This window comes from Tamandua tetradactyla, chromosome 19, assembly GCF_023851605.1.
Source record: "Tamandua tetradactyla isolate mTamTet1 chromosome 19, mTamTet1.pri, whole genome shotgun sequence".
Taxonomy (NCBI): Eukaryota; Metazoa; Chordata; class Mammalia; order Pilosa; family Myrmecophagidae; genus Tamandua; species Tamandua tetradactyla.
Genome location: NC_135345.1, coordinates 43,638,100 through 43,650,603, shown reverse-complemented (window position 1 = coordinate 43,650,603; position 12,504 = coordinate 43,638,100). Strand labels below are relative to the sequence as shown.

The window sequence follows — 12,504 nt, the reverse complement described above, 5'->3', positions numbered from 1 at the left end:
ACACACACAAAAGCCATAGGATAAGTTCCTAGCACCCTTGCCATCCCCTCCTCCATCTCATACCCAGCACTGGTATGGATTCAGCCTAGCTCCCATTGTGGCCCCTGGCCTTGCTGAGGCCAGGAAAGACTGATCTAAGAAATTTCTCTTAGGATCCCACTGCCACCCTCCCAATACTTGCCCTCCAGGCAAAAGAAGCGTGGGATAGCTAAAGCCCCATAAGAAACAATTAAGGCAAACAGCCTGGGGCAAAGAAAAATACCTGCTTTTGATACCCACAATACAGCATCTGGAATAGGGAGAAAGTCTATTTCATACAGCATGGAGGGGCATTTAACTTCCTATAAACAGGGGAGTTCCTAAGGCTACCAGCAAGTACAAGCTCAGACAAGTCACAAGTTCAGAAAGACATGGAAAACCTTGTACTTTAAATTCAACTTGGGCTAATCTTGATAGGAGGACTAAATTCTAAAGCAAACCCTCAGTCAAAGTAGAGCCAGTTTCAAAGACTATGAAAAGTGTGTTTTGCATTTGTTTATTTGGTTTTGTTAGCTCCTGACACTCAAGGAAATCTCTGTCATAAAATAAGCTGGATACAAACTCAAGAAACAAGAAACAGACAGCTCAGGGGCTAAACCCCAGTATTCGCATTTTAAAACATTAAAATGTGCCATGTGCAACAAAAGATTGCAAAACAAAGAAAGAGGATAAAAACCCAGCAAACATCAACGAAAAAGACCAGACTATGGACATACCAGAAAAAAGACTTCAAAAATGTAATCCTTTCTGGTGCCTGATATGCTCAAGGAAGAAAACAGAGTAAGAACTAAAGGATGTCAGGAAATCCAATGAATGAAATATGAGAATCTCAATAAAGGGGCAGAAATTTTTCAAAGGAACCAAACAGAACTATTGGAGCTGAAGATCACATAACTGAAATGAAAACTTCCTAGAGGGTTTCAATGGCCAGATGTATAGTTATAAAACATATAACTTTAAATGCCAGTATTATTATATTATAGTGTTTTTGGTATGTAATTCCACTTTTTACTTTTTATAGATTCAAAAATGCATAAATAGTAATGATAAACCTATGGTTTGGGAAATACAATGTATAAAGATAAAATTTGTAACAAGTACAGCAAAAAGGTGGAGGGACAAAGGGATATAAGAACAGGGTAGGTGTATGCTATTGAAGTTAAGTTGGTGTCAAATCAAATGTGATTATTATAGATCTAGGATGTTGAATTTTAACCCCATGATAACCACAAGAAAATATACAAAAAACACATTCAGAAAGAAATAAGAAGGGAATCAAAATGGTATAATACAAAAAATCAAATAAATATGAAGTAGACATTAATGGAAAATTGAGGGACAACAAGAGTATAAGACTTACAAAGACATGTAGCAAAATGGCAGAAAACAGTCCTGCGTTTCAGTAGTTACTTTAAATGTAAAGGATTATCAGAAAAACCCATTCAATAGACTGAACCCTCTATGTGGGGATTTGTCCCTATGAAACTTATTCCTGCAAAGGAGAGGCTAGGCCTGCTTATGACTGTGCTTAAGAATCACACCCAGAGAGCCTCTTTTGTTGCTCAGATGTGGTCTCTTTCTCTAGGTCAGCTTTACAGAGAAACTCACTGCTCTCCCCTTTAGGTGGGACATGACTCCCAGAGGTATAAATCTCCTTGGCATTATGAGACAGGACTCTTGCCGGTGAGCTGGGACCCTGCATCAAGAGATTGAGAGAGTCTTCTTGACCACAAATGGGAAGAGAGAAATGAGACAAAATAAAATTTCAGTGGCTGATAAATTTCAAACAGAGTCGAGAGGTTATCCTGGAGGTTATTCTTATGCACTAGATAGATATCTCTTTTTAGTTTGTGGTGTATTGGAGTGGCTAGAGGGAAATAACTGAAACTATTGAACTACTCCAGTAGTGTTGTGTTCTAGTTTGCTAGCTGCTGGAATACAACACACCAGAGACGAATTGGCTTCTAATAAAAGGGGATTTATTTTGTTGGTTCTTCAGAGGAAAGGCAGCTAACTTTCTACTGAGGTTCTTTCTTACGTGGAAGGCACAAGATGGTCTCTGCTGGTCTTCTCTCCAGGCCCCTGGTTTCCAACAACTTTCCCCGGGGTGACTTCTTTCTGCATCTCCAAGGGCCTGAGCTGAGCTGCTAGTGCTGAGATGAGGAATGTTGAGCTGCTAGGCTGTGCAACATTGCGCTCTCTCGTTTAAGCACCAGCCAATTAAGTCAAACGTCACTCATTGCAGCAGACACACCTCCTAGCTGACTGCAGATGTAATTAGCAACAGATGAGGTTCACGTACCATTGGCTTATGTCCGCAGCAACAAGACTAGGTATGCTCACCTGGCCAAGTTGACAACTGAATCTAACTAACACGTCTTGATTCTTGAGGATGATTGTTATAACTATATAGCTTTTGACAATGTGACCGTGTCACTGTGAAAACCTTGTGTCTGATGCTCCCTTTATCCAGGGTATGAACAGATGAATAAAAAATAAGGACAAAAATAAATAAATAATAGGGGAGGGATAAGGGGTAAAAAAAAAAGTTGAGTTGATTGAAATACTAGTGGTCAATGGAAGAAGGGGTGGGGTATGGATGTACGACACTTTTTTTCTTTTCATTTCTTTTTCTGAAGTGATTTAAATGTTAAAAAATAATCATGGTGATGAACACATAACCATATGATGATATTGTGAGCCACTGATTGTATTCTTTGGGTGGACTGCATGTGTGTGAAGATATCTCAATAAAAATATTTTTTAAATGTAAATGGATTAAACTCTCCAGTAACAGGCTGAGATTTGCAGAATGAATTTAAAAGCTTGAATCAACTGTATTCTGCTTACAAGAGACTCACCTTAAATTCAAAGACATGGGTAAGCTGAAAGGAAAAGGATGCAAAAAAATATATATCATGCAAATAGTAAAGAAAAGTTAGGGTCATTATACTAATATCAGATAAAACAGACTTCAAGTCAAAGTTTTTGAAAAATTTTTTTCCTGAGTTCTTAAAGTATTTAGGCACATACAAGAATAGCCTCAATGAACCTATTATGTGGGAGGGTTTGTATCTTAAAGTTTACCTTTTCTTTTCTACTATTGTCAGTTCAGATGATTTTAACTTAAGACAGGGTATGATAATTACTGTAAATTCATATTGTCTAAAGGGCCCTTCTCAGCTCTTTAAACCCACAAAATTATAATAGTTCCTTCATATATACAAAAGTCCAGATTCTGTAGAAGGCCAATGTCACCCCATTTCTATTTTAGCCTTCTAAATTATCCCAGTAACTTGGTATTCCATGGAACTAAATATTATTGCAAAACACTAAGTATAAATCCATATAATGTATTCTAAAAAACGGTGCAAGAAGGGAATTAAAGAATCTATCAGTTAGGATGCTTTCAGCTGTAAATGACAAAAAAGGAAAAATAAAAAAAAAAGAACCTAACTTGAAAAATAAGAACATGTATTATTTAATACCACAGAAAGCCCCAAGTGGGTGGGCTCCAGAGCTGGGCACTTCTATAGCTTGGAGAATACAGCCTTCATTTTCCTGGCTGGTAGCATGACGGTTGCAGCAATCCCAGGCACCACATACAGACAAAGCAAAGTCAAGAGGAAGAAAAGCAACCTCTTTATGTCTTTCTTTGAAGCAAGAAAATGTTCACTGAAACCCCCTCACAGTGGCCATCAGCCCATTTTTTTGACCAATCAACTCCTGGCAAGGAGCACAGGAATGTCACAATTAGCTTAGTAGGATGAACAAGATGTAAGGGAGTCAACCGCAATGCCCATGTTGGGAAGACTGGATGCCAAGGAGTTAACCATGACAACCATTGTGCCAAAAACGTAACTCCCTTCCCAGAACTTACTTTCTAAAAATGCCCTGACACAGGTAAACATAAAAGTCATACATACAACCAAGGCAATAGTATCATGAAATGAACACTACATCAACCTCTAACCAAGCAGGGGGTTAGAGATATTCAATGTTGGACTGGGAAGGGCACTGAACCCAGATATTTAAATAGGTCATTAGCAGGATTTAAATAGAAATAGACCCCTAGATTCCATTCACTTGCATTTAACACATTGTTTTTGGGCTTTTTTGTTGCTGTCGATGATGATGATGATGATGATGATGATGATGATGATGATGATGCTGTTGCTGCTGCTGCTGCCGCCGCCACCTGGATAATAAAGCAACTCAGTAAAAATTCAAATTCTTTCTCTAGGCCCATGAAGTGCTACAGATCATGACCTTTGGCTTCATCTCCTATTTCTGCCTCTTCCCCTTACTGCACTCCACCTCACTGGTGTCCTTAGAAGGCTCTTCTCCCAGGGGTCCTTGTGGCATTCTCCACACTCCTTTCAGGTCACTGCTCAGATATCATCTCAGTGAGATCTTCCTTGGCCACTTAAAAAAACAGCATGTTCCCTTCCTCAACAGCGCCTGACACATATTTCACGAGTCTGCATCTTTACCCCCTAGAACAGAAGTCCCCTGAAGGCAGGGATCCCCAAGAGTTATACAGGTGCCTGACATATAACAAATGCTGACATATAACGAAAGCCTGAATGGGGATAAGGTGGCATCATAACAGGAAAAAACACCCTCAAGCATTTTATACGTATACCAGGCCTAGAAGCAGGGAAATTGAGACTTCTCCACCAACAAGTATTTAATAAAGTAACAGTTTTTCATTTTTTCCTTGAAGTCAAAGTTTAAGAAGTATTCCTTCAGTAAATATATTCACTTCCACTAATCCAGGTGGTCAAGAAATGCATAAAACAGTACATCAAATAACTCTCCAAGGAAAGATAGAAGGAGCTAATCAAATAATTTTGCTAAAATTAACATTTGCTTCTCAACAATGATACAAAGTAGGGCAAACTTTTTCTCCCCTCCACAACCCCACATTTAAAAGAGAAACTGGCTTAGAATGGCAAAGGTGCTAGAAATGTAAAGAATATATTCCTAATATTCTTTGACAGCCCCCTAATGATATCTTTAAACACGTTTGCAGTCCAGTTTCTCAGACAGCAAGCTCTATGCCTTGTCATCATGTCCAGAGAAGGAACCCAAGACTCTGAACTTCAACTTTTTTGTTTAATGACTCAGTATTACAGGCTTTAATGAGAACATATTCTAGCTCCTTAGTTTCTTTTCTGATAGGAACCCAGTCAGTCCCCTTGCTCTGATCACCATGTGTAAATGCCCGTATTAGCTTCAAGGTCTCTACAAGCACTCAGAATCCCCTAACCACAAAAGATGCTCTGTGAATCATTTGCCCTGCTCTAAATACTTTCTAATTACAGAATGCAGAAAAAGCCATTTAGGTGCTCCCCAACACATGTGATTGCTAGGGAAACATGAAGGTGACTCATAATAGACTCTTGAATTAAAGGTCATAGAAGCACCTACAATCCCAGATCAAGAATAGCAAGAATTTACTTGGCATTTTCACTGCTATACTCCCTTCCACACCAATCTCAGGAAATCCAAATGTTTTAAATACCAAGACCAAGACTACAGCTGCAGAGCTTTTCCAGCTTACAGAGAAGTATGACAGAGATTTTCTGATTAGGTTTGGCCAACAATAGGTCTTTATTCTGTAACTCCTATATGAAATTTAAGAATTTAACAGGTTCCAAGCAAATGAATATTTCATTCTCGCTTCATAGTAAAATAAAAAGTCCTTTTCATTGGGAGGGTTTAAATGTAACCTAAGAATCCAACTTCTGATTCTATCAGGATGCCACAACCAGGGGCCTAGTAAAAGGGTTCATTTCTTAAAGTACCATAGCAACTAACTCAACGATCGTCTTCTGCAGTAGCAATAGGGCTCGTTAGCAGACCATCAATAACACATACAACAGAAACAATTTTGGCATAGTATACTACGAAAATAGAAAGAAAGTCTTCATATACTTAATTTAAAACTACATGGACTAAGTTAACATAAGCAAAGAATTCAACCCCAAAAGCAAGAATAAAAAGCTTCCCACAGCTATAAAAGTTGTTACTTAAGTTCATATTTCAGACTCAAGGACATTTTCTGTTATTCTAAAACTGTTGTTGTTTTTCCTAATGATACAGTAAAAATAGTTCCTGAGCTAATTCAATTGAAAGAGTTCCATTTTACATTTCTCTTAAAAGCAAAAAAGACTGAGCCAGATGATAAAAATACATTCTGAGTAAAGGAAAAGTTTACTTCTTTTTGTACAAGTATCTTTAGGTCTTTCCAACTTTAAAATTTATACTTACACATAAAATTCTAGATGATTGAGAAAGGGATCCATTTTTTTGTCTGTTTGTTTTTGCTTTTTTTTTCTTTTTTAACATGAGCAGGCACCGGGAATCGAACCCAAGTCTCTGGCACGGTAGGCGAGAACTCCACCACTGAACCACCACTGCCTACCCGAAAGGGATCCATCTTCAAAGGTTTAGGAGGTCAGTGTTTTTCCTTTCCTTATAAAGGAAAGCCATGATATTTGTTATAAGGTATTAAAGTTCCAAATGAAACTATGGTTCACTGTCCTATGGGAGAAACTCTCATTTTCTTATATTTCCAGCCGATCTTTCGGCCATTCAGCCTCCATTATTGGACTAACTACCTCTCCCTGAGTAAATGGAGCATACATATGTATAATTGGCCCTGTCCTCTCTTAGGATGTTTAAAGAAGCTGCCTTGCAGAACTCTATATTAAAGGAATAATTTATAAAAGAACACACCAAAATCAGGTGCCACAACCCACAGACACACACCTTATTGCCAATGAAGGGCAGAACAGAAGCATCACAATTTGCCTGCACAGCAGTGGCCATGTTCTCACTCTCTACCAAAGGTAATAAGACAAAGCACACGCCCCCTGGCCACTTTTCTCATGGGCAGATACAAGAGTAGGCCCCAAATGAGGAAAGCAGAGCAGATTGGCAGGCACCATGGAATGTCATCCTTTTCTAGCCATATTAATATATTAACTATGAATTTATTAGGTAGTCACATCCTACTTCCCTACTTCACAAATTCTGTGAAAGCCATATGTGCTTGACCCAAGAAGAAAAAGCAAAATTTGCATTCTGAATAGTTTAGTTCAGCCCTCCATTTTACTATATGTGCCTAAGGTCATGATAGAAAAAGACTTTTTTCATTCAGGCTCAGTTCCCACATGCCTCTTATAATGTAAATATCTCACCAAGCCAACTATGATTTCAGAAGTTAAAGATATGCATCTTTCACACAACACTGTCCCAATTGAAAACGAACTACTTTATATGAAGCTCAAACAAGCAAGCAGCATCCTGTGCTATTCTTCACATACACTGGGCATGTGCTGCCTCTTCACATACACTGGGCATGTGCTGCCTCGGGGCCTTTGCATAAGCTACTTCCTCTGCCTGTTTTTTCCCAAAATATTGATATGGTCTACAGGCTCATTTCCTCACTTTCTTTCTGTCTTTACATAATAGTCACCTTTTCAGTGAGGATTTCTTTAGGCCCCCAATCTGAACTTCCATCAATCTTCTAACACCTCATTTCTTTCTTCTTTGCTTTATTTTTCTCTCTAGCACTTAACACTAACATACAATACAGTTTGCTTATTTCTCTTACCTATTTGTTCTCACTCCCTTCTAGAATGTAAGCTCTATGAAGGCAAAGATTTATGATTCTTTTTGTTCACTGCTGCATCCCCAGCACCAGAAAAACCCATGTTAAATATCTATTCATAAAAGAGCAATCTTCTCTAAGACTGGAAGAAAAGCTGACATCTTGAGTTTCCTTAAAGATGGCACATGGTTCTCATTCACACATGGGGCACTCAAGAAAATTTCAGGAGTACTTAAAAAAAAAACTTTTTTATTTTGGGATATTTAAATTTAAGAACTGCAAAAAGCATTCCTATATGCCCTTCACCCAGCTTCCTCTAATGTTAGCATCTTACGTAATCGTGTTGGATTTATCAAAATTAGTATGTTAACTGCAGTATAATACTATTAACTCAACCATAGAGTTTATTCAGATTTCACCAGTTTTCCCACTAATATCCACATTACATTTAGTCATGTGTCTAAATGACATTCGTCTCCTCCAATCTGTGCTAGTTTCTCAGTTTTCCCTTGTTTATTATAATCTTGACATCTTTAAAGAATACAGGGTCAGATGTTTTGTAGAATGTCCCTCAGTTTGGGTTTTTCTCAAGCAGTCTTACAACTAAACAGGGGCTACGGACTTTGTGGAAGATAACACAAAGGTGAAGTGTCTTTCCTACTTCATCTTGTTGAGGGGGTGTGATGTCAGCATGAGTTATTATTGGTGAGGCTGGCCCTGAATACCTGGTAAAGGTGTTTTCTGCAGATTTCTCCCCTGTAAAGTCAACGTTTCTCCCTTTCCACATTCGCATTTGTTAGAAGTGAGTCATATGTCAGCCCACACTCAGGAGTACTTTTAAGTACATATGATGCCTGCTTTATGTGCTGACTTTCGAACCTAAATTCTGCCCGAAACGTACCTCCCTTTTCACTCAGTTACGAAGAGAGAAGGTGACATGTTTGGAACTTGTCAAATATGGGATCGATAGTCAGCCAAATAATAAAATTATTTCTGTGGCCCCAATCAACATAGACTTTTTTCCTATGAGAATAAGGTCACACAAAGAATGACGTAGAGCATTTAAGGATTGAAATATTTTCACAATGAGAGGACAAATCAGCAAGTGAGTTGAATCCAAGCAGAATCCCCTATTTGGTACCCTTCACGTTGGCAATGATCCAAATTCTTGACTGTTGCAACTGAGCAATAGGCTTTGTTATATTAGTTGTGTTTAATCAATAGCATTTATTTAACAGGGCGGCAGACAGAAGACACAATGTGTAATCGAGGCAGCTCATTGTTCTGAGTACTACCTAAATGATAGAATCTTCAATTTGTTGATCAGGCCTTACCTCACACAGCAAGGGCCATATCCAAACCACCTCTGGGGCTAGATGTGGTCATTGGATGAAGCTCCAGAAAATCAAATGCATACAGAAGTTCTATACTCAGCACATAAGACCAACCACTTCTCCCCGTGACCTTAGAGTCCACTGAGGAGCGGAGTCCATATTTATAGGTCATATTAACCCTCATTTTCAGATAAGGTTCAAAGAGGTTAAGTCATTTGCCAAACTTCTAACTAGCTACATGAAGACAAGAGCAAAGCTGGACCAATGGAAATTTTGAGGTTGACAATAAAGCACAGGATTCCCTGCTAGATTTGAATTTCGGAGAAAGGGATATATTTATACTTTAAAAATCTGTTATTTACCTGAAATTCAAATCTAACTGGGTGTCTTGTATTTTTGTTTGCTAAATCTTTGCAAACCTAGTTGGAGTCCAAAGCCAAGGGGCCTTGTGTGTGCCCTATGGTGATCCACAGAGCAATATCATACACCATGACAAAGCAGATTCTCTTGTACACTGTGTTCACTCTGGAACTGTTTGATAACTTCATCTGAACTAAGCAGGACATATATAAAGACAACAGGGAACAAACAACAACTGGACCACAAAACAGAGAAAACTGCATTCACCAGAATTACAGGAAAACAGAGGCTGCCCCTCCTGGGAGACTTCTAGCAGACTGGACAACATAGGGTCACCCCAGCTCACAGAAGGCGGATTCTCAGGACTTTGCAGGGAACAAGAATGTCTTTTGTTCTGCAGTTAATACTTATCTCCTGTCTTTCCTGTCAAGTATCCATGGTGCTTGCTAATGCTTCTGAGATAAATCAATCCCTTATGGTGAATGTAAAGAAGCCCTGGGTCTAGCTTTAAAATGAGAGGTTGCAAGGCAAACCATGAGGAGTTGTGGAGTTTGACACTTATAAACACAGATCCAGAAGGAAAGTAAAATCAGCACTTGTGGACTATGTCGGTCTTCGTATATTTTGTCATAGTTCTGGATCTACAGCAATGGCTCACCGGGCCACAGAGCATTGGCTTCAAACCAAGCTGGCCATGACAATCACTTGGGAAGATTCTTCAACACAAAGATCCCAAGACCGAGGTCAGGCCCAAGACTCTTGACTTCTAAAAAATCTCCTGAAAGAGTCTCTGGAGCAGCTAGGTTAGGAACCTCAGCTATAGATGTCTCACTAGTTTCTTTGTTAAAGTAGCAATAACTAAGAAGTAAACATCACAGATTATGGATATAAAAATTATCATAAAATTCACCCACTGTAAATTTATAATTCAATACATTTTCGTAATTTTAGAGTGTGTACAACCGTCACCACAATACAGTTTTAGAAAATTTCCATTTTCCCAAAAAGATCCCCTCATGCCCATTTGTAGTCAATCCTCACTCCCAATTTGAGCCCTAAACAACCACTAATCTAATCTCTTGCCTTATAGATCTGACTTTTCCAGACATTTCATATAAATGGAATCATATAATTTATAGTCGTTTCCATCTGATTTCTTTCACTTCAAATAATGTTGTTAAGGTTCATCCAGGTATATCAGTAGCTTGCTCCTTTTTATTGCTGAGTAGCATTCCACCATGTGAAAATGCAGCTTCTTGTTTGTCCATTCTTCAGTGATGGATGGACATTAAGTTGTTTCCACCTTTTGGCTATTATGAATAATGCTGCTTTGAACATGTGATTTTATGTGGACATGTGTTTTCACTCTCTTGAGTAGCTCTCTAGGGGTGGAATTACTGGATTTATGGTAAATTAACTTTTATATATGTTTTTATTTTTGTGTTTATTTATTTATTACATGGGCAGGCACCGGGAATTGAACCCCGGTCCTCTGGCATGGCAGGCAAGCGTTCTTGCCTACTGAGCCACCGCGGCCTGCCCTAAATTAACTTTTTAAGAAAATGAACATCGAGTTGTAACTGGCAAAAGTTGTGAACTGATTAATTGCCAAGCATAGATTTCCAAAGCAATTATGTGCTCTTCCTTTGTCCTCACGGAACACCAGTATTCCTCTTTCACCAAACTGATGAGGATGTTTTGCCAAATGCTGAATGAAACCACGCCTTCATCAATAAATGACCCTCTTGAAGGGGCATATGCAGGGAGCAACCCTTACTCTTTCTCTTTAAAATAACCTGTTATGTTGATGGCGCTTCATTGCTTTGAATGGCTGGCAAGTGGCTAGCACTAGTTATTTAAAATTATGTGTATAAAATCTGGAAGCAACCTACAAGTTGGTGATAGAATAATAAATACTTTTGGGGGTCTATCTTTTTATTTTTTAATAACTTATCAGACATTGTCAATATTATAGATACTAAGGAAATAAGTTTATATTATAAAATAGAAATCACATGAGCCCTACATTATAAAGATAAGTATATGTGCCTAGAAAATATTCAGGTTAATGGATTTCCATGTGAAAGGATTGTGAATACATTTTTCCTTTATATTCATATGCATTTTCTAATTTTCTGTATTTCTACTTATAATAAAATAAATGAAAATAAATTGTGTTTAACCTTTTAAAAAGAATGCAGCATACATGAGTACTTCATTGTTGTCATGGATAGCAACTTATGCTCAGAAATAAAATATTATTTCATTCTTTTTGTGCCTTCTGATAGCCAACTCTTCACTGTTCTACAGAATTTGAGGAAAAGGATAGCCCAGATAATCCAAAAGTTTCCTTTGAACAAAAAGCTGCAGTGCCTCACCACAGCACACAGCTATAAAGACTGCTTTGCAACAAACAAACAAAAAAGTAGTAAATGATTCCTTTTCCTCCAATGCAAACCAGAAAACCCATCCCTGAATTTGGTACTCATCAGAAACCCCACCCCTGAACCAACAGCTATTCAGGCTGTCCCTTCTGTTAACCTTTGTTAAACAGCCACATTTTTCCTAAATGCTAAAGACCAGAATGTTCTACGTGTCAGTCATCTCCAGTATCCCACATGATGCCACATGATTGAACACTGGGTTTCAACATATCCCCTCCTCCACTCACCACCCCCAGATATCTGCATCCCATTTTAACTTACAAAAAGTAATTGCTAGAGAACAAAAACAAACAAAAAAGGAATTGCTTTGATGGTTATTTTTTAAACTTGCCCAATTCAGAAAAAGTCACAGCCAAAAAAAACACCACTCATAGATTCTTATATCTTCACAACCAATAATTATTGGTGCTTACTATGTTCCAAGACATTTTTAATGCTTTGCTTTTATTAATCCATATATTCTTCAAAACAACTCTGTGAGATAAGTACTATCATCCCAACTCCTTTATAGATAAGGAACTGGCATTAGAAGAGGGTAAGGAACTTTTCCAAGCTCTCTCAGCTCCAATGGTGCAGCTGAGATTCCAACTTGGTCAATCAAATTCTACGTCTATAAACTTTATCCATCTTCTAAACTGAATACATATAGGAATACTTCTGTGGGTCTGATGCTGATTCTCCAGGAGAGTCACAGAAAGAATGGGTA

At 38.2% G+C, this 12,504-nt stretch overlaps 1 protein-coding gene and 1 long non-coding RNA gene across 19 annotated transcripts in view; one reads left to right on the top strand and one right to left on the bottom strand.

Annotated features, from left to right (window-relative positions):
- LOC143663185 (uncharacterized) overlaps positions 1-6,492 on the top strand; it is a 37,948-nt gene extending 31,456 nt beyond the window's left edge. The window contains exon 3 of the long non-coding RNA XR_013165851.1: positions 6,400-6,492. This is a non-coding gene — a long non-coding RNA (uncharacterized LOC143663185). The remainder of the gene's footprint in view (positions 1-6,399) is intronic.
- LIMCH1 (LIM and calponin homology domains 1) overlaps positions 1-12,504 on the bottom strand; it is a 388,350-nt gene that overhangs the window by 346,912 nt on the left and 28,934 nt on the right. The gene's annotated exons all lie outside the window — the stretch shown is intronic.